Source organism: Triturus cristatus, chromosome 5_2, assembly GCF_964204655.1.
Source record: "Triturus cristatus chromosome 5_2, aTriCri1.1, whole genome shotgun sequence".
NCBI lineage: Eukaryota > Metazoa > Chordata > Amphibia > Caudata > Salamandridae > Triturus > Triturus cristatus.
The window spans coordinates 587664335-587689566 of record NC_140588.1 but is presented as its reverse complement, the minus strand read 5'-3'; positions in this window follow the sequence as shown (position 1 = coordinate 587689566).

The following is a 25232-nucleotide window of genomic DNA, read 5'->3' as shown; positions in this document are numbered from 1 at the left end:
GCAATCTATGTCTGTTGCAGTGAGGGAGCCCATTGAATAAATCTTGGATGTAGAGCCTTAGCATTCGGAATGCTTGCTTTAGTAGCTGCCTCTAGGATCTGTACTGTGGTAACGACTAATATGTGTTTTACCTGAGCCAGGGCTCTCTCTCTTATTATAGCAGTCTGTACAGATGTGAGAAATTTATCAGTGGATGCAAAAACACATTTCCGCATTTGTGTACCAATGTGATTTGTATTCTATAGGTACTGTATCGCATTCATTGAAAATGATATAGGTGTACCCGGTTGGTTCAACGACTATACAGATCACCAGGTTAGTTGTATTAATGTGTGTATGTAACTGCCTTGAAGCTAGCATGTCAGCTTGTATGAAAAGTAAAATATCAGCATGTTCCCGTGTCCAATATTGCACTGAAAAGTTAGGTCTAATTAAGTGGTAGAATGGTTTTATCCTTTTTGCATAATCCAAAATGTAAGTTCTACCAAAATTAACAAATCCCTAAAATGGATTGTGGTCTTTTCAGAGGTATTGGAGGTTGGAGCAATGCATATTTTTCTGAAAAATGTACCGCCAGGCTTTTCCCAAAAAACAGGACACTGAGTTGGGCTATTTTTGATTTTTTTAAATTAAATGTGTAGCCCAGGTAAGCAAACCCCACTATTAAGTTGCACACTCTAGCCAAATGTTCCATGAATTCATCATCCGTCAGATAAGTATTGTCTACATAGGAAACTGCATCCTCATCAATACTTTGAAGTAACTCTTTTACTCTAGCTGAAAACAGCCCAGGGCTAATATTATACCCTTTTTGTTAAATGAAAAAATTGACGTTGAGACCCTAGTGCTTAAAATGCAATCAAATATCTACTTCCAGTCGCTATATTCTGGCAGAAAAAAACCCATTTGAGATGACTAGTATTGTTTTGTATTTCTTCCGCACAATGTTATTCATTAGAGCGACAATGTGTGCATTCTGTACTGCAAATTTGTATGTGCATGCATTCAAATGCCTGTAATCTAAGGCTAAATGATATGAATTGTCGGATTTCATTACAGGAAATAAAGGATTATTCATAGATGACGTGCAATTTTCTATGACACCCTAGTACACAAGTTGATCTAAGATCCCTTTGACTTGTTTCTTCGCTTAATATTTAATTGAGTACTCTCTCTGTAGTTGAGGTTTCGTTTTTAATGGGATCCCGTGATGAGGAGACTTATCGTCCCACCCAACATGATTGCGGTATAGAGCAGGCACTAAATCTGATGCCCACTCCTGCGTGTATACATTTTTAACTGATTCTGCTACAAAGTCAGGGAGATCAGGTAAAATTACATCTTCCCCCATTGGGCAGTCTATTATGAACTCAGGTGGCCAATCCTTTTCAGTCAAAAGACCATCGTAAACATGTGTCGAGTCCTCTCAAAAGACACCCTTTACCTGTCATTGTATGTCCCCCTCTATTTGGAGCATTATATTGTATACTTACTCTCATATCAGGTGTTTCCACCGTGATATACTTATTCATTGCTACTACTTATAGAAAATCCATCATGTTCTGGCGAGCTATTGTGACTTCTACTGCACTGTCTAGCATCATCACTGCCCATTCCTCATTCAGAAGTAGAGTCCTCAGTAGCTTGGGCATTTCTGATCTTAATCCCTGCTACTTTCTTACTTTTAAATTGAGATTTCATTGATCTTTTTGTTAGATGATGTAGTCTGAAGTGCGCTGTGTCTCACTTTTCAGCTTGACTCACTCATCTAATCTTTGCTTTGACGTCCTCCTCCCTTCAAGCGTTTCTCAGATTCATCCTGAAAGGAACTACAGGAACGTGTATAATTATCCTGATATCTGTCAGGTTAATTTTATCACGATTGAGGAGACCCACTCTGTGGTTGCTGTTTATTTTGATATTTTTTTTATTATCCCATTTCTTATTAAAAGAAACAGGTGCTTGCTTAGAGTTATCCTTTTCAGAATTACCCTTAATCACCGGTTTCCAGGTCTGGCTTCCATATTATCTCTTCCCAGAGAAGAGTAAGTTTCTGCGATAATCTTAGGTAACTCCCTCTCGTGTTGTATAAGAGTTAATTCCCTCAGGCGAGGACATATAGCCATATCGGATGCCTCCCCTTCTATGTTGCTTAACATAATTGCTAACACTTGGGCAAAATTGCCTATGAGTTTCATCCCTAAGTCCAGGGCAGGTTCTGCCCCGTACTCATTCTGTATTTGTTTCAATACATCTGGTATTACTTCTATTGAAAGGGTACCATGAGTTCTGGTATAAACTGCAGCTAAGACTACACCCGAAGTGGCGCAATCTTCTATCAGAGGAGCCATCCCCATTGCCATGCAAATTGGTAGAATTATGTGTTTTTCCAGTGGGCTCCTCTGGCAAAAATCTGCTTCATGCTGTGCTATTTTTTGTGCAACCCAGAACAGTACTTGTTCCGACTGGTGGGAATTCTTCCCATTACGGCTCACAGGTTGAACTGTAAGTGTTTGCATTATGTACTGTGTATGATTTCTGTAAATTTTCCCTAAATCTTTGTATAGAGTGAGTATTTCTGCTTCTCTTTACCTGTTAATGTCGAGGTGTGGTGTACAAGAAGCTAAGGCCAGGCAGATCGCTCCTTCTTTACTGAGCGGACAGAGTCTCTCGCATTCTATGGTATGGGGAGGGAAGTTAACAGGACTTCTATGTACATGTATGGAACGTATACATCTGGTGTCTCATCTTCGATGCAAGTGTGGAACAATTGTGTACGTGTGTCTGCAGCTGGTAATGTAACCCAAGAGTAGCATACTTCTGTCCTGAATGCTTTGTGTGCCTCAACCATGAAGGTAACATCTCCACCCGTTGCTGGTAGGCCATGACGTAGTGATTCCATTGTAATTGCCTGTCTGCAATTTTCTGAAGTATTTAGAGTATCTGCTTGTACTTCAACATCCTCTCCATGTTAGGACATTGTAAACATTAAACAAGTGTATCTATGAAAATGAAATGATTTAGATTTTGTTTGCACAATATGGGAATATTCTTTTAATCCTTCAAGCTTAATAAAACCTACATAGGATGTACCTACTCAGCTGAGGCAGATTCCCTTTTCCTATTGCGAACGCCTGCAGTTTAATGTGAGTAGGGGTCTCTGAGAAAGAATGAGTGAACTACTCAGATTTGACTGTTAAATAAGTGCCTAACACACGTTGGGTGCCATGTCGTGTAGTTCCTACTAATCCATAGGATCTGCGCATTGCTTGGAAAACAGAAACTAAAGGCTTGATGCCTAAACTGGTTCTGGACACCCCTGCAGGATATGTTGGCCTATAGACCAGATAGCTCACAGTGCTAACATAAGCCCCCCTAACCTACCAGGGAGCAAATAGGTTCTGGCAACCACTGAACATGACAACCCTGAACACTCAGGGATCATGGAAACAGTACAGAATCTTTTGCTCAGTCACTCATGCTTACTTTCTACCAGAGAAGTATACAGAATACACAGTGGGACATTTTCAAAATATTTATTGAACCAAAGTTATTCTTGTATAAAATACCTATGCTGCAATGATTATGAGACAGAAGCAAATAAAGAACATTACAAGCACCAAAAGAGTGATCAGGAGATACATTTCTACCATGGTGCCAAAGCAATGAATATATGCAGGCATATATGCGATAAGGTAGACTAACATACTGCCCTGATGCAAGCCCTGCTCTTAGTGTACCTAGGTTGTGTGTTGCCACATTCGCTGTTGTAGGTGGGCAGGTGGCCCTGTCAACTACGTGATGTTGAAAGTTACCACCATACCTATAATAGGTGTGCAAATGCCCTGTGGCCTAGGAGTTCATCATGCCATATGGTGATTTATGTACAATGATGTTTGGTAACTCATGATTTTTCTCCCTCTAAGCTAACTGCTGCATTTCAAGCCCCGATATTGTGGTTCATGTTGTTTTATTCCTTGCAATGATAGGCTAATGAGTATCATTTCAGGACCTGCATAATATGTATAGTGATGGTATGAATTGTGCAAAATATATTTATATACTTTATTTCATTAACTCTGATGTTAGGACAATGGCCTGGCTGGCAAAGTGATTTATGATTGTGGTCTATGTGTTGTATACAATATATGAGATATTCTTATGTACTACTATGTGGAGTCTCTTTTGTGGTGCATTTAACTACACACTTTACACATCGCCTCTTGGATTAAGCCTGACTGCTCTGCAAGCTACAAACAGGGTAAGCAGGGGTTATCTTGTTTGTGTAACCTCCCTTATCCTGAGTAGGTTGGTGGGTTCTGCCTGGCTTAAGTCCATTCCCTAGCTAACCAGAAACCCATGTTTTAACAATAGTCCTTTGCAATCATTCATTTTATGACTCATGTATGATCAAATAAGTGAGAGAAATTACAACAAACAACAATCACGGACAAATGGCTGCATATATTAGGCTGATCAAACTCACAACTGACTCACAACTGTCATGATCACCATCATACCATTTAGCCTTGAACATGCATAATGTGATAATGTGACATCATCATGTGTCTTTCTCCAGTGATCTACAACAGGACCCCCACCCAAACAGATGGTTTCAGATTTGAGCTAGCTAGGCCACACACTCAGCAGCATTACGTTTCCCAAATGAAGTAATCAACACACCTCTCACCAGTCTGCAGAGTGGAATTGACCTCTCAGTGTCATCACCATGTTGGTTTCAGTGAAGTTGATAACTTTCTTCTTCTGGCAGTTTCTGAGGTACTCATGCCCTGAATCTTTCTATCATCCTCCCGACTCTGAATAATGAATATGCCCAACTCTGTTCCGACTCCCAAATGAGAGTGATTGCCCTCTAGTGAAATGCTGTTAATGAACAACAAGAGAAACATTGAGTTATTGCTTTGTGTAGACTAGATTTGTGTTTATTAGCTAAATGGACTGGTCGGGTCTTTGAGCATTGTAAACCAGAAAACAAAGGAGTGTGGACCCGGCAAACAAATCTTTCTAAGTGTCAAAGGGGAAGTAAAAAATTACCTTCAGGAAAAATACGATCACCCATTAGGCCACTAACATTGTAAATCATCACAAGTACAATCACCTTACAAATAATAGTTGAACACCCACCCCCACTGTCTGCCGCCACATGAGTTGAGTCATCTCCACACTCAAAAACAATCACTCATGTATCACTCATTGGTGCATTGCTTGCTTGTTCCAATTCAAGCACGGTGGTACATTGATAATCCTTTTTGATTCATGCAACACACATTGGCCTGTCTTGTAAATCAAATATTCTGGAGCAGTCCTGCTAGGGTATAAAAGAAAGGATAGGCACCGAATAAAGGCCGACATTGTCACTCCAATGTCCATGAGGCAATTGGGGGAGGCAGACATACTTGTTTCTACAATGGTGGGGCTGCATTAGTCAGTCATACGCAAACAAGCAAAATAATATAATGTACTCCTATCTAAATCCTTTTTGTTTTAGTCAAAGCAGTTCGGCAATAGAAATTCTATGGTGGCCCACTCCTACTCAGTAGTCAGGGAAGTAGAGTTTATTCTGAAACTCAGGTGGTCAGCTAACACACTATCATGACTTGAGTCTGACCAACCCCCCTCATCCTCCTACTGTCGTACTTCAAGTATTGTGTAACTCGGTGGCATAAAGTGCTGATTAATTCTGATCATGGTTATTCTCTCCTCATCACTGCACTGCATCACTGCACTGAGCACATGCTCAGCAGACACACTAGCTACAGGAGAAGCCAGATACATTATTTTCAGCCTGCTGAGCACTGGCCATTGGCGTCTCTCCACATACCAATATAAAAATAGGTTTTGATCCAGATAGACCTCTGCTGGGCATCCAGATAGGCCTGGACCATCCTCTCAATAGTCACTGGTGCTCCAATTTGCTTGATCTCTTCCCCTCCACATCCACACTGGATTTGAGGCCTGCCCTTAAAAATCAATCGAATGCAGATTTTGAACCCAATGCTCCTGTTCCTGTTGTTGGTTGCTGGTGTTCTTGTTGTTGGTTTTGGCTGCTGTGAGCCAACATAATCCTCAGGCTCTATGAACATTTGAAGGCTGCACCCCAGAACTTCTGCTGGGAAGTCAGCCTCTAATTCCCAGCCGTTCTTTTTCTAGGTTGCTGACTTGCTTAGTAATCCACATCTTATAGATTGAAACATTCCTGTCTGTCCGTGGATCAAGGATTGCGGCATAGATGTAACGTTTGTATGACACAATGTCTTTTGCAGTCTTGTTTTAACAACTAATCGAAGAATTAAGCTCTCCACCAACTCATCCACAATATCTTTTTCCACAGCTACATACATTTCAGACACTCCCTTTAGCAGTTCCCCTAGCATATGCAACAATAGGATAGCTTTTCCCATGGTACTGTCCTCCTAGCTGACTTCCTGTGGGAAAACCTCAACAGGAAGCAGCATCTCTGTTAGGCATTTGACTAGGCCCCATTGGTCCAATTCAATGATCATGCCTTTCACATCTGTATTCCCTTTTTGCATGACATATTTACTGATTGGTATGTACTGCTCAAACAGACGTTGCAACATGTAATACATTGAGTTCCACTGTGTTGGTACCTCCTGTATGAGTGCTTTATTTGACATTATGTTATCACGCTGAATTATCCTCAACTACTTTCAGGCTTTAAAAGAATGGCTGAAATTAGTACAGATTCTTCTGCAGGTGGACAGTAAGTTGCTGACTCTGTCTTCTTTTATGAGAAAGTCCTGTAGAATGATGTTAATGCAGTGCAATAAACACAGGAAACTGAAATAGCCACCATCTGACATGGCCTTAACTCTATTACTGCCATTGTCAATGGCAACAAATCCAATGTTAAGACCTTTGGACCACAGCCATGCAGGAAGCTTGTTGTTAAAGCCATCCAAGATGCTTGCAGCTGTTTGGGATTTCTCCGCTGCGAACATTGCTTCTGTTGCATGCTTCCGAGCTCCCTTAAAAATTTCAGCAGTGTTAACACCTGCAGATACCATTTCTCTTACCCCCACATGCACATGTAATCAGTGTGAACAGCACTCTGCTGCAAAGCCTATCCAACCAATGCCAGCACATTGTGATGTAGCTCTGGAACAGCAATTCTAGCAAAATAGGTCCAGCTGGGAACCTTCCATTTCAGGCAGATGGCCACCACAATTTCTAGAAAACACACTCCTTCCTCAAAAGAAAATTGACGGAGGTCCGGACTAACATTTTAGCCAGCCTCCCATTGTCCAAACATGATGTTAGGTGGTTGTGTTCATACTGCCACTCCTGCCTAATCAAGCAAGGAATAGTAGCCTGGAGATTTTCTTTTCTGGCCCCCACTTACACAGGTAACTTCATAAGAGAAGAAGGCCGTAGTCTCAATATGCGCCTCAGCAGGGAAGTCACTGTATGCTCTTGCCTTGGTGTCTAGACCTGACTCTGAGTCTTGTGCCGTTGCAATGCTGCTGATGTGGGCAATACTACTCCACTGCTGGGGACGGGGCTGATTTGTGCAACAAAAATGTCACCCTCATCTTCACCTTCCCCTTCCACAAAGATCGAAGTAGATTCCCTGTTCTTACCACCTTCACCAGCACCACTTACAGTTAGTGCATCTCCCAGCAGATTGCATGGTGTTTTCTCAAATGGGTTGTTTCGCCTCCAGTACCATAGTTTGTACCAAGTTTACCTTGACTAGCACTTGCATTGCAAATGGAGCATATGGCAATGTTCGGCTCCTGCTTGCTAAGCATGACAAAGTCTCAAACTGGGGAGATCCACTTTCTGACACTGGTGCCACTTCAAATATCTGAAAGAGTGGCAGCAAGCGGGTGTTTCAAAGTTTTCCTCTCTGCAGTGCCTATGTCTAATGAGGCGGCTGTGAATGTAGGTCACAGGGGTCTTGTAAATATGGAAGCTGATGGTGGTAGTATCTGTTCTACATCCCTCAGAGCAGGGAGTGATGTTGTAACGTTGGTCGTCTCTTGGGTTTGGCTAACATCCATGATGGCTGAGTTGTCGTCACCCACCTTTTCTTCATCCATAACTCTAAGGTTTCAGGAACCTTCCTTTTCCCTAGCCTCGCCTGGCTTGTCTCAGTCTGACGTGGGATCCAAGTGGAGTCTTGATTAACAGAAGGGGGTTGGAGAAGAAGATGATGGAGTATCTTTCTTTTTTCTTGCTGGGAATATGGAAGACAATGGATCTTCTGAAATAAGGGCTTCTTCTACATCTTCAGCATTAAGTACAATATCGTAAAGTGCTCATACTTCAGAAGGAACTACTATTGCTGGCTAGGGTTATTGTTGTCCACTTAGCTGAGTTTCTGGCAACGATTGGGTACTACTTTGCAAAAGACATACCTCCAATTCACATTGATGCAGGAGTGCTACTCCCAGCTTGCTCCCTGAGGGCCGGTGTGGCAGGCACACGAATTTGCCATAAAAAGGTCTGGGGTGAGATACCAGTGGTGATAAGCTCCTTCTTATCCCTGACCACTTTCTTGGTAGCACCTTTCTTTGGAGTCATCGTGAAGCTGTCAGTTGGCAGTGGCACTTAGCTTCTCAAGCTGGAGAGATGTTTGTGTTGTGTGGTCATTTGTCACATGCACAGGCCTACTGTCTGGCAGTACTGTGTGTGATGTCTCTTCCCTTGTGCACCTAAAATCAAACAACCAGAACAACATCAGTTAAATGTGGGAATGTTGCTGTTTGAATTAGTAGTACAAACAATATCATTTAGTATGGCTACTTAAGTTATAAATAATTAACAACAATACAGTCTATCCATTCAACAGTCAAACCACACCAACATAAACTTTCATTTGCATTCAGGAAGGATATGAAAGAGCACCAACATACACATGTAACTGTTTGCTTTATGTGCATTAAGTTGGGATGTGGCACTCAGGGAGGTGCAGTTGACAATGGAATAATCTTTAGAAAATTAATGCTGTTGTGCGGCTGTGCTCCTATAGCAGACAAGGGGTTGATGGATGCTTAGAAAATGCGAAAAAAGAAATTAGTAAAAAAAATTAAAATAATTAAAAAAATTAAAATAAACAGAAAAAATAAACTTAAATACAAATTATGTCAAAAAATTATGAAAAAAATAAAACAAATAATTTCTGATGTACTAAGGGACTACCACAAGAAACCCATAGGGATTTGGGAGGCAAGGAATGCAGGTGAAAAATGTTTTTAAAAAATACATTAATATAAAACCCTGTTCATACAGTTCATTCAGTATAAGCATTGAACTACTGAGCCTCAAGCATAATATTAGAATGATATCTGGGCCACGACAAAGAAGCCCTTTTGTTTGAATATCTGGCTGATTTTTAATAGTGCCATGTAAGAATGATGTATTAATCGGAAAACACCCTTGTGTATGTTAATGTAGAAAAAGTAAAATGATTCTTATTAATTGCATTGGGCCACACTGCCTCAATTTCAGTTTTTAACAAACTGTAGAAATGCCCAACTGGATCGACACCCATTCCTAGCACACAATAGCTGTGACAGCTGCTCCCGGTTACTCAGATTTCTACTGGTTTCTGGGGGGCATACAAAGAAAACAGAAAATGTACAGACATATCCATGATTTTTATAGTGTAGGTTAATTCTTTCTTTGGAGGCGGCAAAAGTTTGAGTACATTTCAGGAAATAAATCATATTCTTTAGCAATTTATGCTCCTCTTTTCTTATGAAAATCTTCCCCTTCTCTTTGCAAGTGTGGAATGTATACAAATGATACATACTTTTAGTATTAAAGCACATATGGGTAGCTTTGTCAAATATTGCGCTGAAATATTACGCCACCCATGACGCAATTAATTTTGCATTGCTTATTACAAATTCATTCAGTAAATGGTTTCAGTATGTGCACATTTTGTAATGATTTTATGTCAATCAGAAGATATATAATTGGAGCCTCAGTTAGGGCATTTTGGCAAAGGATAGCGCAGCAAGATGCCTTGCAGCGCTGCCCTACGCTAAAGTGAAAGGGCAGAAATGCACCGTCTTTAAGAAATACTGTGCATTCTTGTCCTTTCTGCCTTCTCTGGCACCATTTCGGCAATCCGTCGCCAACGTAGACACCCTTGCGCCTCCATTTTAGGCATTTTGTTTTTTTGTGCAAGAAGGGGAACCTTCCCACACAAATACAATTCTACAGTGCATTTTCCCCTTTATATGTGTGCTGTAGAATGCAGCACATATGGAAAGAAGAAAAAACGAGTAGAAATAAACATATTTCTCCTCGTTATGCTTAACCAAAGGAGGCATATGGATTTGGGGCTTCCCCAGGTTTACATAATTTTCTAAATATGGTGCAGCGTCAAATTCCATGGGTGTTGCATGGAAAAACCCACGGCAGCGCCCATGGAATGCCTCCCAGGTGCAGAGTAAGGCAATGTAGCGATTTTCGCTGCGTCACCTTTCTCATGATTTTTTAGGCCAATTAAGTCACGCAGGGTGGCTATGTGTGGCTTCATAAATCTTTATGAGAGGTATTAAGGTGTCAATAAACGAGGCATAATAGCAGACATTGGCTGAAATATTCACATCAGCAGGAGACCTGAGGATCTAAGGGGCATATCAGCAACAACCGGCGATAATTATCGCTAAGCGCACTTAGCGCTAGGATAGTTATCGCCGGCTGGCGTGGATTTTTATCGCTGAGATAGCGTGCTTTTAGCAATGCTTATCTCAAAAGCGATAAAAATCCTAGCGCTAACTGCCAAACGTGAGATTATCGCAGGAAACCCAGCGATAATCTCACAAAGTTTGGCGTTAACTTGATGATAGGGCCTTACATACTTAGCCATGATATCCACCTTCCATAGGATATCATGGCTAAATCAGTCCTGAAGCAGGCGTAAGGAAAGTAGCGATAACAGAGGTTATCGCTACTTTTCCTGCCGCTATGCTTCATAGCGTGGGGCTTCATGATAGGAGAAATGTCGCTTAGCGACATTTCTCCAGTCATGTCAGGTCAGGAACGCCCACTTTGCATCTCATTAGAGATGCAATGCTGGGCGTTAAGAATTTGTGCGCTAATGCAAGGTTTCACTCGATAGCGTGACCTTGCTGATTAGGCGATAGAATTATCGCCGCTTTTCGGCCGAAAACGGCCGCAAAAGTGGCGATAATTTGCTATCGCTGCCTTGTAGATATGCCCCAATACACTTGAGGGATCCGGTTCTTAACTAGTAGAAATAAGAAGCTGGGTATCATATTTGACGGATTCTACTTACCCTGATGAAGTTCATGTGTTGTGAACAAAACACGTTGGCTGTCTTTTGCTGTCGTCAATGTAAAATAAAGATATTATGGATTACAGACAACTTGAACTTGTTATGAATGGGCTTTGACTTTTGTTGTGCACCACAGTCCATGGGGCAGATTTATGAGCCCCTTTCGCCACTTTTGCGTCACTTTTAACATGGAAAAAAAGTGACGCAAAAGTGGCGCAAGGGACTCATAAATCTGCCCCCATGTATTTTTACATCTTCATGAAAGCCCTGCATCTTCGCATGCGCCACTGTACATGGTGCAAAAGTGATGCAGTGTTCTCAATAAGCCCCTTAGTGTACTACAATGTCTCTGCACACTTTCCTCAGAAATTATTTTGAAACATACGTCTAACCCTTTCTGTACTTTATTTTTCAGAAATGCTTTTCTTTTCAGACAAGACCTGGCATGCACTTGAGGACCCCAATGTAATGGTGGGAATTGGAGAATGTAATCTTTTTTAATGAAATAATCTTGGCGATAATAGTGTTTACCCTTATGGAAAAGGATTTTTTTGTGGTTAAGATTTTTTCACGACAATTGAATGGATTTTAATGTTATTACATTGAGTCTCTCAGTCAGGGCGGGGCGCAACAGGCTCCGATGAGAATTGATAGTCAGAGTTGATCAGAGAATATGTGTCTTCCTGTGGAATCATTTTGCGGGAGTACCTTATAGTGATAGTGTGACAAGAACTGACAACTAGAGACCCAACATTCATGCACAATGCAAATTAGAAATTCAAGATTGAGCCTGCTTTCTACTATATTCACCTTTCAAAGCAATAAATAGTTGAGGATTTAGTCTTTGCTGCTCTCCGTTTCATTTTCGTTTGCAAATCATGGACGACATTCCATCACTGCAAGTTCTTCCTGAGACTAGAAGCTGGCAATATACAGAATGCATGTTTAAGGGCTGTGAGTGACAGGATTAGCAGAGCAAATCCCAAAGAATTATCATCTGATAACACATAGCTAAGGAATATTGTATTTGAATGCCTACATCTAGGATTGATCTGCTGCATTCATGCCACAATTTCTCATTTGTATGTAACAATGGTCACAACAAAACTGAAATAAACACAGATGAAGAAGTTCATATGTAACCTAATATTCAACATATATCGAAGATAATAAGGATAATAAGACCCAGAGAAGGCATAGTAGTTTGGCTTAGCGCTCTCACGGATGAAAAAATTTAATCATTTGGGTAAATTGTGTTTTTCCTATTATTGTCCTAACAACGGTAGTTAAAAGTTCCACAGTTTTTAAATAGATACAGTTTGTGTATCTGCTGGTCTAACCTTTCCCGTCGTGTCATCTCCTCTCTCAGAGGTATTTTCATGATGCATTTTAGGGGCAATAAATTGTGTTCTATATAAGGTACCACTGCCTACAAAAGTATTTTTACCAACATATTGCAGCCAGAATATAGACTGCCAAATCATTGTGAAGGTAAGCATATTTAGGTAAGTAAGGGGCATATTATCAAGCACGGCGTTAAAATTATCGCCGCTTTAGCGGCAGAAAACTGCAGCTAAAGCGGCGATTATGGGCTTGATAATATGCGGTAGAGAATTCCAATAGAAGCCCATGTTAACACCAGAACATGGGCTTCTATGGGAATTCTCAAGGGCATATTCTCAAGCCCATTATCGCCGCTTTAGCGGCAGTTTTCTGCCGCTAAAGCGGCGATAATTTTAACGCCGTTTCTTGATAATATGCCCCTATATCTTTACAATGCAATCTAAGGGGCATGTTATCAAGCACGGCGGTAAAATTATCGCCGCTTTAGCGGCAGAAAACTGCCGCTAAAACGGCGATAATGGGCTTGATAATATGCTCTATGGAATTCCAACTGAAGCTCATTTTAGATGTCCTTCACATCTAACATGGGCTTCAATTGGAATTCCATAGAGCATATTATCAAGGCCATTATCGCCGTTTTAGCGGCAGTTTTCTGCCGCTAAAGCGGCGATAATTTTATCGCATGTCTTGAAAATATGCCCCAAAGAATTTTTGTCATGACTTCACCCGCAAAACATAATAGGTTTATGAGCTAGGAAAGGACTTTGAAGTAGGAGTTGTCATTCCTGACGAGAAAAATGTATGAAACTTCCTGAACTGAGAAATATAGCAGTAAACTAATAACGTAATTAAGTGAACATTTTTCCGCGAATCGAATAGCGTTCGTCTTTATCTTTGGCTCTTCCAAGTTTCATATTTGGAAATGCTGCTCTTTTAATACAAGCCTAAAGATGCAATTGACGGCAGACATCATAAAGAAAATATTGTGGCTCAAAAAGACAGTTTGTTAGTAGACGTTTACCGTTCAGTGGTAAATTCAATATCCAAGAAATACGTTTTACTCCTTTCACTACATTTATTCACTTTCTCTTCCTATCCTTTCTTCTTCTGTTCGTTCAGCCATAAGCTAATTTTTTTAAAGTTAAAAACTGTATAACACAAAGTTAAAATGTAAATGTGGCATTGGCTGTGTGGGAAAGAGCATCTTTTTGAATGGACTTCCCTGAAGATTCGCTTTTATCGGACTCATGGCAAATTATGAATAAGGACACTGGAAAACAGCTAGACAGTTCTGACCTATCAACATGGCAAAAGAATAGCTAACCCAACTGGCTTGCATAACTTTTAGGGGCGGACACACTACATTGGTGGAAAAATACCACAACAGGCATAGACATTAGCTATCAGATGTGGGATGCAGTTTATATGTGTGCGTAATCATAACTGAACTTTATATTTTTCTAGGGAATTCCAGAGGGTTTTTAAACATAGGTAAAGGTTTCATGACCAAAGCTAACTGTATCTTAACTTTGTGCTTTTTTCGTTGAATGTATGCGTTTTAAGGATATACTAAATCTAACTTTTACAAAAGCAACCACCCTCTGTGGACAGCCAACCCTCAATGGGCACTTCTCTTTAAGATGCATCTAACAATGAGCATCGTTTCGTTTGGAAATAGAATGTTTAAGTTGTGTTTAACTTTCTTTAGTCAATGCCCGTGAAAGTATGCAATTCTGCTGCAGTGTTTACAGCATATTAGAATAATGGAATGTTGAAAGTCCCATTGAAAACAATGGAGTAACGGGCAATAAATACCATTATGGGCCCACTGCTGCAAACTTTCCAAATGTCCTAAACTTAAGCCTCTGACTCTCTTGCTCCCCTGCTTCTACAGGATATATGGATTGTGCAGGGGAATAAGAGAGGCAGAGTGGACGAGGGAACACTGCAAGCCTTCTTCCATCCTCCTCCAGCAGCTTATTGTGTCTTTGGAGCCTTGGAAGGGGGAAGCGTGGAATTCTCCTCAGCTCCTGTGTCTCCCTCAGCTCTGTGGAATGAAGAAGAGCAAAGCCAAAGAGAATCAGTCGCTACAATGTTAGGTCTTTGTCTTCGACTTGGGTCTATAACGCTGGAGTGGTCCTTTATTGGTGGGTGGGCTATAAGGCTACAGTAATAGGCCTACTATATTTGCCACAAAATGCATGGCTGTTGCATGCATTTTAAATAGCCTAAACAAAGCTTGCAAATGTATTGGTTTTTCAGTTGAAATGTGTTAATCATAGAAAACAAAGAAGTAATTTGTTAGGTTGTCCCCCAATTTATCCTGCTTGAGTTGGCTGTCTTTAGAACCCTGTGCTTTTTAACACTGCTAAACAGTCATAAATCGCCTGTGCTTTTTTCCTAAATCATGTACTATGATTTGGAACCTATGGTATTAATTGTTAAATGTCATGTGGTCTGCAGTGTGTATTATACCACTCATATATATGATAAGAATATACAACTGCTAAAAAACACGACTGTGCTCCAGCTGGTTTGCATGTTAAAGTAAATACATTAACACATGGCAAGGAAAAGTGCCCTCACTATGTAGGAAAACATTTTTATTTCTATATCACCCTTAAGGTGCAACTTGTAAGTCCACAAGGCAGGGCACCTCATATAAAAAGGTGCTGTGACACACTTAACACGCATTAGCAAAACCAATAGGTCTCGCCTATGTGAGGGCTAGTAGCTTTGACAAGGTGTTTTTAGCCATGTTGTACACCATTGAGGCTGCTGTTCAACATGGCTAAACCGTAGTGTTGTGGCATGGGGTGGGGTAGATTGGACTGGGGTGGAGTGGAATGTGGTAGATTGGGGTAGGATGGAGCAGGGTGGATTGGCATTGAGTGGACTGGGGTGGAGTGGGGTATAATGCAGTGGGGTGGATTGGAGTAGATAGGGGTAGATTGCAGTAGGGTGGAGTGGGGTTAATTGTGGTAGGCTGGAGTGAGGTAAAATGAAGCGAAGTAGATGGGGTGAAAGAACTGGGTAGATTAGCATGGAAGACTGGAATGGGGTGCATTGAATTGGGGTGGAGTGGGGTAGACTAGAGTGGATTAGATTGGGTAGATGAGAGTGAGGTAGATTGGAGTGGGGTAGATAGGGGTAGGGTAGGTCAGGGTAGATTGGGGTAGAGTAGAATGAGACACATTGGGGTAGAGTGGAGTGGGATTTATTGTGGTAGATTGCAGTAGAGTGGGGTAGATTGGGGAAAAGTTTAGTGTGGTAGATTAGAGTGGAGTGGGATAGATTGGAGTGGAGGGGGTTTGATTGGAATGGGGTAGATTTGGTGGGTTATAGTAGGGGAGAATAAAATGGAGTTTCGGTAGATTGAGGTACTTAGGAGTGTAGTAAATTGGGGTAGGGTAGTTTTGGGGTGGAGTGGATTGGGATAGTTCATGGTGGGGTAGATTGTATGAAGTGGGTTAGACTGGACTAGATTAGGCTAGATTTGAGTGCTGCATGGTAGATTAGAGTGAAGAGTGGGGTACACTAGGTAGAGTGGAGTGTGGTAGATTGGGTGGATTGGAGTGAGTAGATTAGAGTGGGGTAGATTGGGTAGAGTGGAGTAGGGTAAATTGGAGTGAAGTTAGATATATTGGTGTTGGGTTCAAATTTCAGAGCAATGAGATAGATTGGACAAGAGTGTACAGGCATAGAGTAGAGTGTAGTGTAGTGGGGCAGATAAGGGTGGAGTGGTAAAGTTTGGCTGGATTAGAGTAGGGTAGATTGGAATGGAGTAGGGTAGAATGGAGTGGGTAGCTTGGAGAAGGGAAGATTGGAGTGGAGTGGGGTAGATTTGGGGGAGTGGGGTGGATTGAAGTGGGCTAAATTGCAGTGCGGTAGATTGGGGTGAGGTACATTGAGGAGAGGTATATTGGGGTATGGTAGATTGGGGTGGAGTGGGATAGGGTACATTGGATTTGAGTCTGGTGTATTGGGTGAAGTGGGTTAGATTAGAGTAGAGTGGGGTAGATTTGAGTAGTGTGGTAGATTGGAGTGGAGTTTGGTAGAGTGGAGTGGAGTAGGTTGAGTGGAGTGGAATGGGTAGATTGAAAGGATTCGAGTGTTGTAGATTGTAGTGGAGTTGGGTGGATTTTGGCAGATTGGAGTGGGTACATTGTGATGGAGTGGAGTAGATTGTGATGGAGTGGGTTAAATTGGAGCACAGTGGGCTACATTGGAGTGGAGAGGAGTTGGATAGATTGCAGTGGAGGTTGGAGTGCACTGGGGAAAATTGGAATGGAGTGGGATAGATTAGGATGAGGTAGATTGGAGTGAAGTATAGTAAAGTGGGGTAGATTGGAGTGGAGTCAAGTAGATTGGAGTGGAGTGGGTTTGATTGGGGTACATTCGGGTGGGGTAGATTGGAGTGGTGTATACTGGGTAGATTGGAGCAGAGTAGGGTAGAATTGAGTGGATAGTGGTAGATTGTGGTGAAGTGGGGTACATTGGAGTGGGATTGGGGTTGACTGGGCTAGCTTGAATGGAGTGGGATAGATTGTAACTGAATGAAGTAGATAGGAGTAGATTGGGATAGATTGTGGTGGAGTAGTTTTTTTCCGGGTAGAGTGGAGTGGGGGATATTTTTAGTGGAGTGAAGTAGATTGTATTGTATTGGAGTGGATTGGGGTAGATTACAGTGAATAAGGTTTGGGCAACGGGCGGGACAAACTCAAGCTGTGCAGCCTAAAATAAACAGAGCCAGCAAATAGCAAAATTCATTCCTAGTTCAGCTTTCTAAATGTCCCCAAGATGTTTTTAGCACAGCTGTCTGGTAGGCTTTGACCTAAAAAAGCATGCCCTCACAATAGCTGAAGGCTTAAGAGATATTTCACTGTGCAATTCCAGCTACATTTTCCATAGAACAAGCTTATGTGTGATTAAAATATTTAATTTGATATCTCTACCTGAAAAATGCCTTCAAAATTATTTCATGCTTCATTTTCGAAATTCGATGGTGAAATCAGATTTTCGATAACTTGGGAGCAAAAGTAGCATTAGAAAAATATACTTCGGGGGGCCTGAACCAAAACTGACTGAAACCAGTTCTGCCACTCATCATACCTCCAGAGCTGGAATAATTCAGAATACTTGGCTGGTCGAGTTAACAACACTGCTCAGGAGATAATAATTTACCTCTGAGCCCAAAAAGAAGGGTCCATAGCTAGGGCCCCTAAAGTCACTGTAAGCCTACCTTTTCGACCGCCATGAAAGGCCGGCAGAAAGGGACATCCTAATCCTTATGGCGGTGCCTGAGCAGGCACCACCCCATTGTGTGGAATAGGAGTCCGACTTCTTGATCCTGTTTGATGCAGCGGTCTTCCCCCTGCCAGCTGAGATACGACAGCCTGAATCCTAATGCGGCAGTTAGATCCAATGGGCAGGATGGCGGTCCCATCGCCTTGGTAATCAGACCCATAGTTAGGATTGGGAGGCAGAATTTCTTCAGTCACTGGCTTCTGCATATGATACATTTGGTACCTCGAGTGCCACTTCCTCCAAACTTTCCTGCACTTGGGAAGAGTCAACCCGAACAAGAAGGCCTTGTTGGTAGAAAGAACATGTGGCCCATTTAATCTCCAAGCATGCGCAACTTTCTGGCGCATTGTTAAGAGAATTTAAGCTATCAGCCACCAAACCCATAGCCCCAGTATTAAAAATCTATGAATTCGAGAGTAAGATCTTCCATGCTGTATGGAGCTGAATTGTGGGGGTCGTCTGATATAGCAGGCTTACAAAAAGCACATAATAGGTTTCTTCGCTGTATCACAGGCCTCCCACAATCTACACCATTAATACCTCTTCGCATGGATCTGGGGTGTCAGAGTCTAGAAAATATTTGTAGATTTAGACCAATTGCCTACTGGAGAAGACTGTGGGTTACCCCTGAATTGAACCACTATGCGTTAGCACTTTTGGAGACGCGTAATATGGATACTGGGGAAAAAATTCCTTGGTTCAGAAAGGTAAAAATCCTTCTAAAGTCCTTAGGAATGGGGGGATCTATGGGACAATCCACAGGGGACAATAATTCCCACCAAACAAGAGTTGAAAGAGGCTTACTGGTCACATATATCCCAGGTGGAGTTCCAGTCACACACAGATCCATCACATACCAAGGTTTTTTTGGAGCTGAAACATTTTACTGGGTATGAGATGTACTGGGATTTGATCACATTGCCTCTAGATAGGAAATTATATCATCAGTTCAGGGTAGGTACTCTTCCACTGAACACGGTCACCTGTAATTGGGCCTCCAGCAAAAACGATCAAATGTGCCCTTTTTGTAAAATATACCGTGAAACCATAGCACATATTTTGTTTATTTGCCCAGTATACAAGGCCCCCCGCCTAAGATGGATAAGAGCAGTCTGCATTCAGAAGGGTATTAGGACGGGGATCACTGCACTAAGAATATTTCAATCCGATAGTTCTGAAATAATAGTGATTGCCATAGCTAAATTTCTGAAACGGATGTGGCTAATTACAGCTGGGAAACTGAAAGCCCTCCAGCTGCCCTAAAAGTAATCCAGTATAACGGTGGAATCTTTTGTATTCTTTTAGCTTGTTTTTATGAAAGTCAGATATTTATTTTTTTATCTGGTCGACTAGGAATACCACTCATGCAGTAAAACAAATCATGTTGCTCCTAGCTTTAGTACCATGAATTTTATACGCATAGCCCAAATTGGAAACACTTGATGATGAAATGTTTTTAAATGTGTTTTTTGTAAATAATGGTGAGTTTTGTTTTTAAAATTGTCTTTTATGACATGAAGTCGAAATAAAGACTGTTTGATTGATTGAGAAAGAACATTCCTGAATCTTGACTCCCTAACCTGCTAAAAGAAGCAAACAAATTAGGTACTCAAAAAATCGGGACTCTTGGCACTCAGTGACCAGAACTGTCACCCAAGGTCACTTATTTGACTTCCGGTTTGCAGAAGGGCTCCTAACTCCAAGAAGACCCAGCTGACCATAGAAAACTGGAAGTTGCATTATGTGAGCATAATGTCAAGTAATCTTTGGCATTTTGCATTACAAAAGTGACACATAGGCAGGGGTGTGAAAAATTTGTGTAATTTGCATTCACATGATTGTTAGAAATCCCCCTTTTCCTGCATGGTCATCACCAATTTGTCACCTTTTGCTGGACACTGCTGTTGCTGGTTTTAGGATCCTGTGCACTTTATCCATGCTAACCTGTATGTCTTAGGAGGATTTATCAAATGAGAATGGTTGTTGTTTTTTTAACACAGTAAATCTATAATCAAATTGAAGATGTATTTTGAGTGGAATTTCTTTCCTGAGCAGACAGTTCTGGCTAATTTTTTTCTGCAAAATGAATCTTTCTTTTAGTTAATTTATTTTTTGGTTTACATGGGAAGTGCCATAGGGAGTGAGGCTACTCGCCATATACTGTCATCTTCCTCTTCCAGTTCTAAATACTCTTCTATGTTTTTTTCCAGCCTTTGGTCTCTTTGGAATTGGATTCTGGATTGAAACCCTCCCTAATTCTTTGTATGAAATCTCTGCTGTGTCACGTAGCCTTGGATTTTTTAAATTTTTTGGGTGGAATTTCAAGTAAGTTCAGTGTAGTCCTTTGCACTATGTTTGTTGTTTGAGCGCTGGCATACCCCTATTTTTTTCCATCTTTTATTTTTAAATTTGTTTGTTGCTTGATGGCCTAGAGGGATAAACATATAAGAACTGTGGACATTTTTGGATGTTGGTTCCATATATTTCATCTTGTCCAGGTTTGTCATAATACTATTCTGTTTTGATGTTTGGGAACTTGGGACAGATGTACGACCATATTTTGCAGTTGTAAATGGGAAATTGACCCATTTGCGACCGCAAAATTAGTCTGCCCCATGTACAAATGCCATTTTGTGAGTCGATAACCTATTACCGACTCACAAAACAGGGTTTGCGACCCACTATTAGGAAGGAGTATGCCAAGGGCATCCCTTAGTATTAGCGAGTCTCACTTAAATTGTTTTGCGACAGCAATTAAAGTTGCAAAATACTTGCTGTTTACCATTTACTTCAAGTAGGTGGTAAGCCACTCTCAAATGTGAAGGGGTCCCGAGGGGACCCCAATCCCTTTGTGAGTGTGTGCAAAACATTTTTTAAGGCAAGGTAGTGGTCCCATGGACCACTGCCTACTCTTAAAAAATTAATGCATCCCATTTCCTTGGATGGAAAACAGGCTGCATTGAAAAAAGTCAGAGTCAAAGTGGCCTGCTGACCCTAGCTGGCCACCATCCCTGGGAGTGCTAGCCATTCCTAATGGGGTAGCAAATTACACCTGCCTCATTCATACTAATGAGACAGGCAATTTGCGACCCCATTAGGAATCACAAACAGTGTCTGAGACACTTGGAAATTGCTATTTGCGAGCTGCAAATTTCATGTCGCAAAACAAAGCAATTTGCGACTCGCAAATTGATAGGGTCGTACATCTGGCCCTTAATCTGCAGTAGGCCGTTAAACTATACTTTAATGTGTTTTTGACATTATCAATATTACTCAGGTAGAGATATTCTTATTGCTTTGGGGGCATGTGGGTGGCCTTGCATGAGTGCCTGACATTTTCCTTTGTTCTCATCCACCTTATTGGTTATTGTTGTCTAGAGCTGTTCTTTATTGGGACAGTTTTACATTTTAATTCTTTATGGACAGTTTCCATGTTGCTGTGCAGTCCATAAATTTTTGTATTCTTGTTGAATGTTTTCTACAAATATTGTTGCTGTTTTACTGATTTTGTGCATGGGCCCACTGATTAGTCCAGGCACATTTTAGGTATATATTTATGCAACCCATTACCAGCAATGCTGTATGGTCTGTTGGGTAAGGAAGGTGCCACTGCAAGGGTAGGACAATCATATTCTCTTTGTCCTAGGTGCCTTTGTCTTTGCTTTCCATGTAGAAGAACACCAATTTTTAGAGCCAGTGTTCATATATGTGTCAAAGGTGGTCATTTTAACGTTGTTCTCTATGCCTCTTTGTTTGCTTACCATATGGTCCACCACCATTTTCTAGAGCCACTTTGTGTGTTTTATAATCATTTTATGCCACCTGCTTTTAGCAATGATTGCTATGGACCTTTAGGGGCCCCATATCATTTGTGATTATTTTGTGGGTTTTTTAAATACATTTCCTGTTATATTTATTTGCACTTGTAGCTGACATAGCAAATGATTGTTCTTTGTTATTAATATATTTATGTTTTCCTGATCCCTGGTTTCCATAAAGGTTCAATGAGCCTTGAAGGGTGGGGAAGGGCAGCAGGTTAATATTTCCTGAATTCTCAGAGTGTACTGCCTGATAAAAGAAAAGTTAATTTGTATGCAGGTACATTATATTGTTATGATGATGATGGCAAGGACTTGTATTGAATTGACAAGAATGGAGAGTCTCATTGTCTTCTTTCTTATGTTGTATCTCTTGAGAATTGCACCAGACCAGGTTACTCCAAGTAGTTAGTGAGCTACTGGTATTAAATTAGAAGCTTCTTCTTGGCTAAATCAATGTACACCAAAATTAATTGGTGTGTTTGAGATGGACATGTGTGTATGTTTTGAACTCATAAGCTAATGTTTGGAGAAAATAGCTGAATTTTCTAAATATATTTAATGCTGATATTTGATTGATGAATAATTTAGAGTTTGAGAGACGTATCACTAATGATATTACCTTGGTGCCTGGGATATTGCAGCGATGACTGTTGCTTACTTTGCCACTGGATTCAAGCTAGCTTGGCAAATGAGGGGTGTTACCCTGAAACTGGTTCAAAGATGGTTGTTTCTAGTCAAGGAAAGACCTGGCTTGGCAGTTCAGGCTGGACTGTTCCCATGAGGAACAGGGTCAAGACTGATTTGCAAATGGCTGGGTCGGATTTGGGGTGGCGAAGTGAGCTAAAGAATGGTGATGGATTCAACCTTGATCTGTAACTGGTGATGAGTGCCTGAAAAGTTTCAGTGCTCCGTCTATCATCTTCTTGTGTTTGTTTTGTTCGTCCTAAGTTGGTAGTATATGCCCAGACATGGGTCCCTTGCTCACTTTGCCACAGGATTCAAGCTAGCCTGGATGCTGAGGGGTGTTACCCCGAAACCAATCCCAGGATGTTTGTTTCCAGTTGAGGAAAGACCTGGCTAGGCAGTTTGGGCTGGACTGTTCCCATGATGAACAGGGTCAAGACTGATTTGCATATGGCCGGGTCTGAAATGGGGTGGCGAAGTGAGCTAAAGATTGATTATGGATTCAACCCAGATCTGTGACCAGGGGTGAGTGTCTGAAAAGTTTCAGCGCTCTGTCTATCATCTACTTGTGTTTACTTTGTTCACCCTAAGTTGGCAAGTTATGCCCAGACGTGGTTCCCTTGCTCACTTTGCTACTGGATTCTAGCTAGCCTGGCTTATGAGGGGTGTTACCCCGCAACTAGTCTCAGGATGCTCGTTTCCGGTCTGGGCTCGACTGTTCCCATAAGGAACAGGGTCAAGACTAATTTAGAAATGACTGGGTCTGAACTGGGGTGGCGAAGTGAGCTAAAGAATGATTATGGATTCAACAAAGATCTGGGACTAGGGGTGAGTGTCAGAAAAGTTTCAGCACTCTGTCCATCATCTCCTTGTGTTTGCTTTGTTCACCCTAAGTTGCCAAATTATGCCCAGATGTGGGCCCCTTGTTCACTTTGCCACTGGATTCAAGCTAGACAGACTGATGAGGGGTATTACCCTGAAACCAGTCCCAGGATGCTTGTTCCGGTCCAGGCAAGACCTGGCTTGGCAGTTCAGGTTGGAGTGTTCCCATGAGGAACAGGGTCAAGACTGATTTGCATATGACTGGGTCTGAACTGGGGTGGTGAAGTGAGCTAAAGAATGATAAAGGGTTCAACCCAGATCTCTGATTGGGGTGAGTTCCTGAAAAGTTTCAGAGCTATGTCCATCATCTACTTGTGTTTGCTTTGCTTGCCATCATTTGGTAGGGTATACCTAGACGTGGGTCCCTGCTCACTTTGCCACTGGATTCAAACTAGCCTGCCTGATGAGTGGTATTACCTCGAAATCAGTCCCAGGATGCTTGTTTCTGGTCCAGGAAATACCTGGCTTGGCAGTTTGGGTTGGACTGTTCACATGAGGAACAGGGTCACATCTGATTTGCATATGGCTGGATCTGAACTGGGGTGGCGAAGTGAGCTAAAGAATGATGATGGATTCAACCCAGATCTGCGTCTGAAAAGTTCCAGAGCTCCGTCCATCATCTCGTTTTGTTTGCTTTGTTTCACTTTACCAGCATGGAAGCATTCAAAATTAACACATCATTTGTCAGAAGTGGGTATTATTAGAACACTAATAACATTAGTAGTTTGAGATGATTTTCATTGACCATAAGTAGCTCTTTTTACAAAAAATGTTGGAGACCCCTGCCTCAAACACTACCGAGATGTAGAGAAGTCTGTGAATTACCTGACACCATGGTCCAGAGTCTTCTCTGTTAAGTACTACTGCTTGTGCTGACCAACAATACACGAAGTAAAGAGCTTGGCCTCGAAGAGGGAGACTCCGCTGTCATCAAACCCTCATCCTTAATTCAGCAAAATAGAGTACCTCCTGTACAATTTATAAGGCTGGAAATTTCTGGGTAGAGAATCATACCTGTATGAACAATGGTACGGCTGCTACCAAAGGCAAATCTAATGTTTTTGAGTGCTGTAGGAGCCGCAGTCACAGTTGATACTGATGAGTTTGAAATCGTAATGTCCCAGCAGGGAAACCAAATCTTCCCAGGAAACCCTGGAACAGAGAGACTGCCACCAGTTGCCGGGGCACTTTGCATCTCTGTTCTCACTTGCCCAGGATTTACTACATGGAGCACTCATGATACTGACACTGGGGACAGCATGCCTGTGAAGAGCAAACTTTACAGGTTATCTGACAAAGTGAGAACCAGCATCAAAGATGAGATCTCCAAGATGCTGGTGTTAGGGGTTATTAAGCCCTCAAGCTGCCCTTGGTCCTCCCCAGTGGTGTTGGTCCCCAAGGCTGCCCCACCAGATGCCACACTTGAACTTCATTTCTGTGTAGACTACCAAGGGCTCAATGCTGTCACCAAGACTGACCCACACCCCAGAGGTGAAGTACTCACTTTTTTGCCACACACTATATTGAATTTTATTGTAAGAATCTACTTGTGTTACAGAAACATGTCATTCACTGTATTGTGACAGATATCCTAGAATACATTAAATTCAATCTACAATTTGCGTGCAGTCAACTGCATTTTGATCTATGGCAGGCATATACATATGATGACCGTGGGCATAAGATCAAAGAGGCAAATGTAACATCCCACCCACCGGGATCCCCAACCCAACTAAAATACTTGTATGTCACTAGAAAACCATCAATATGTTGCAGGGGAGGGAAGGTGCTTATGTGGGTGTGATGCACTTAATATATAAATCCCAGTGATGTCAGTTATTACAGGGCCTACTCTTGTACAGTCATCGGAGGATAAGCATTCTATATTAGCCCGCTAC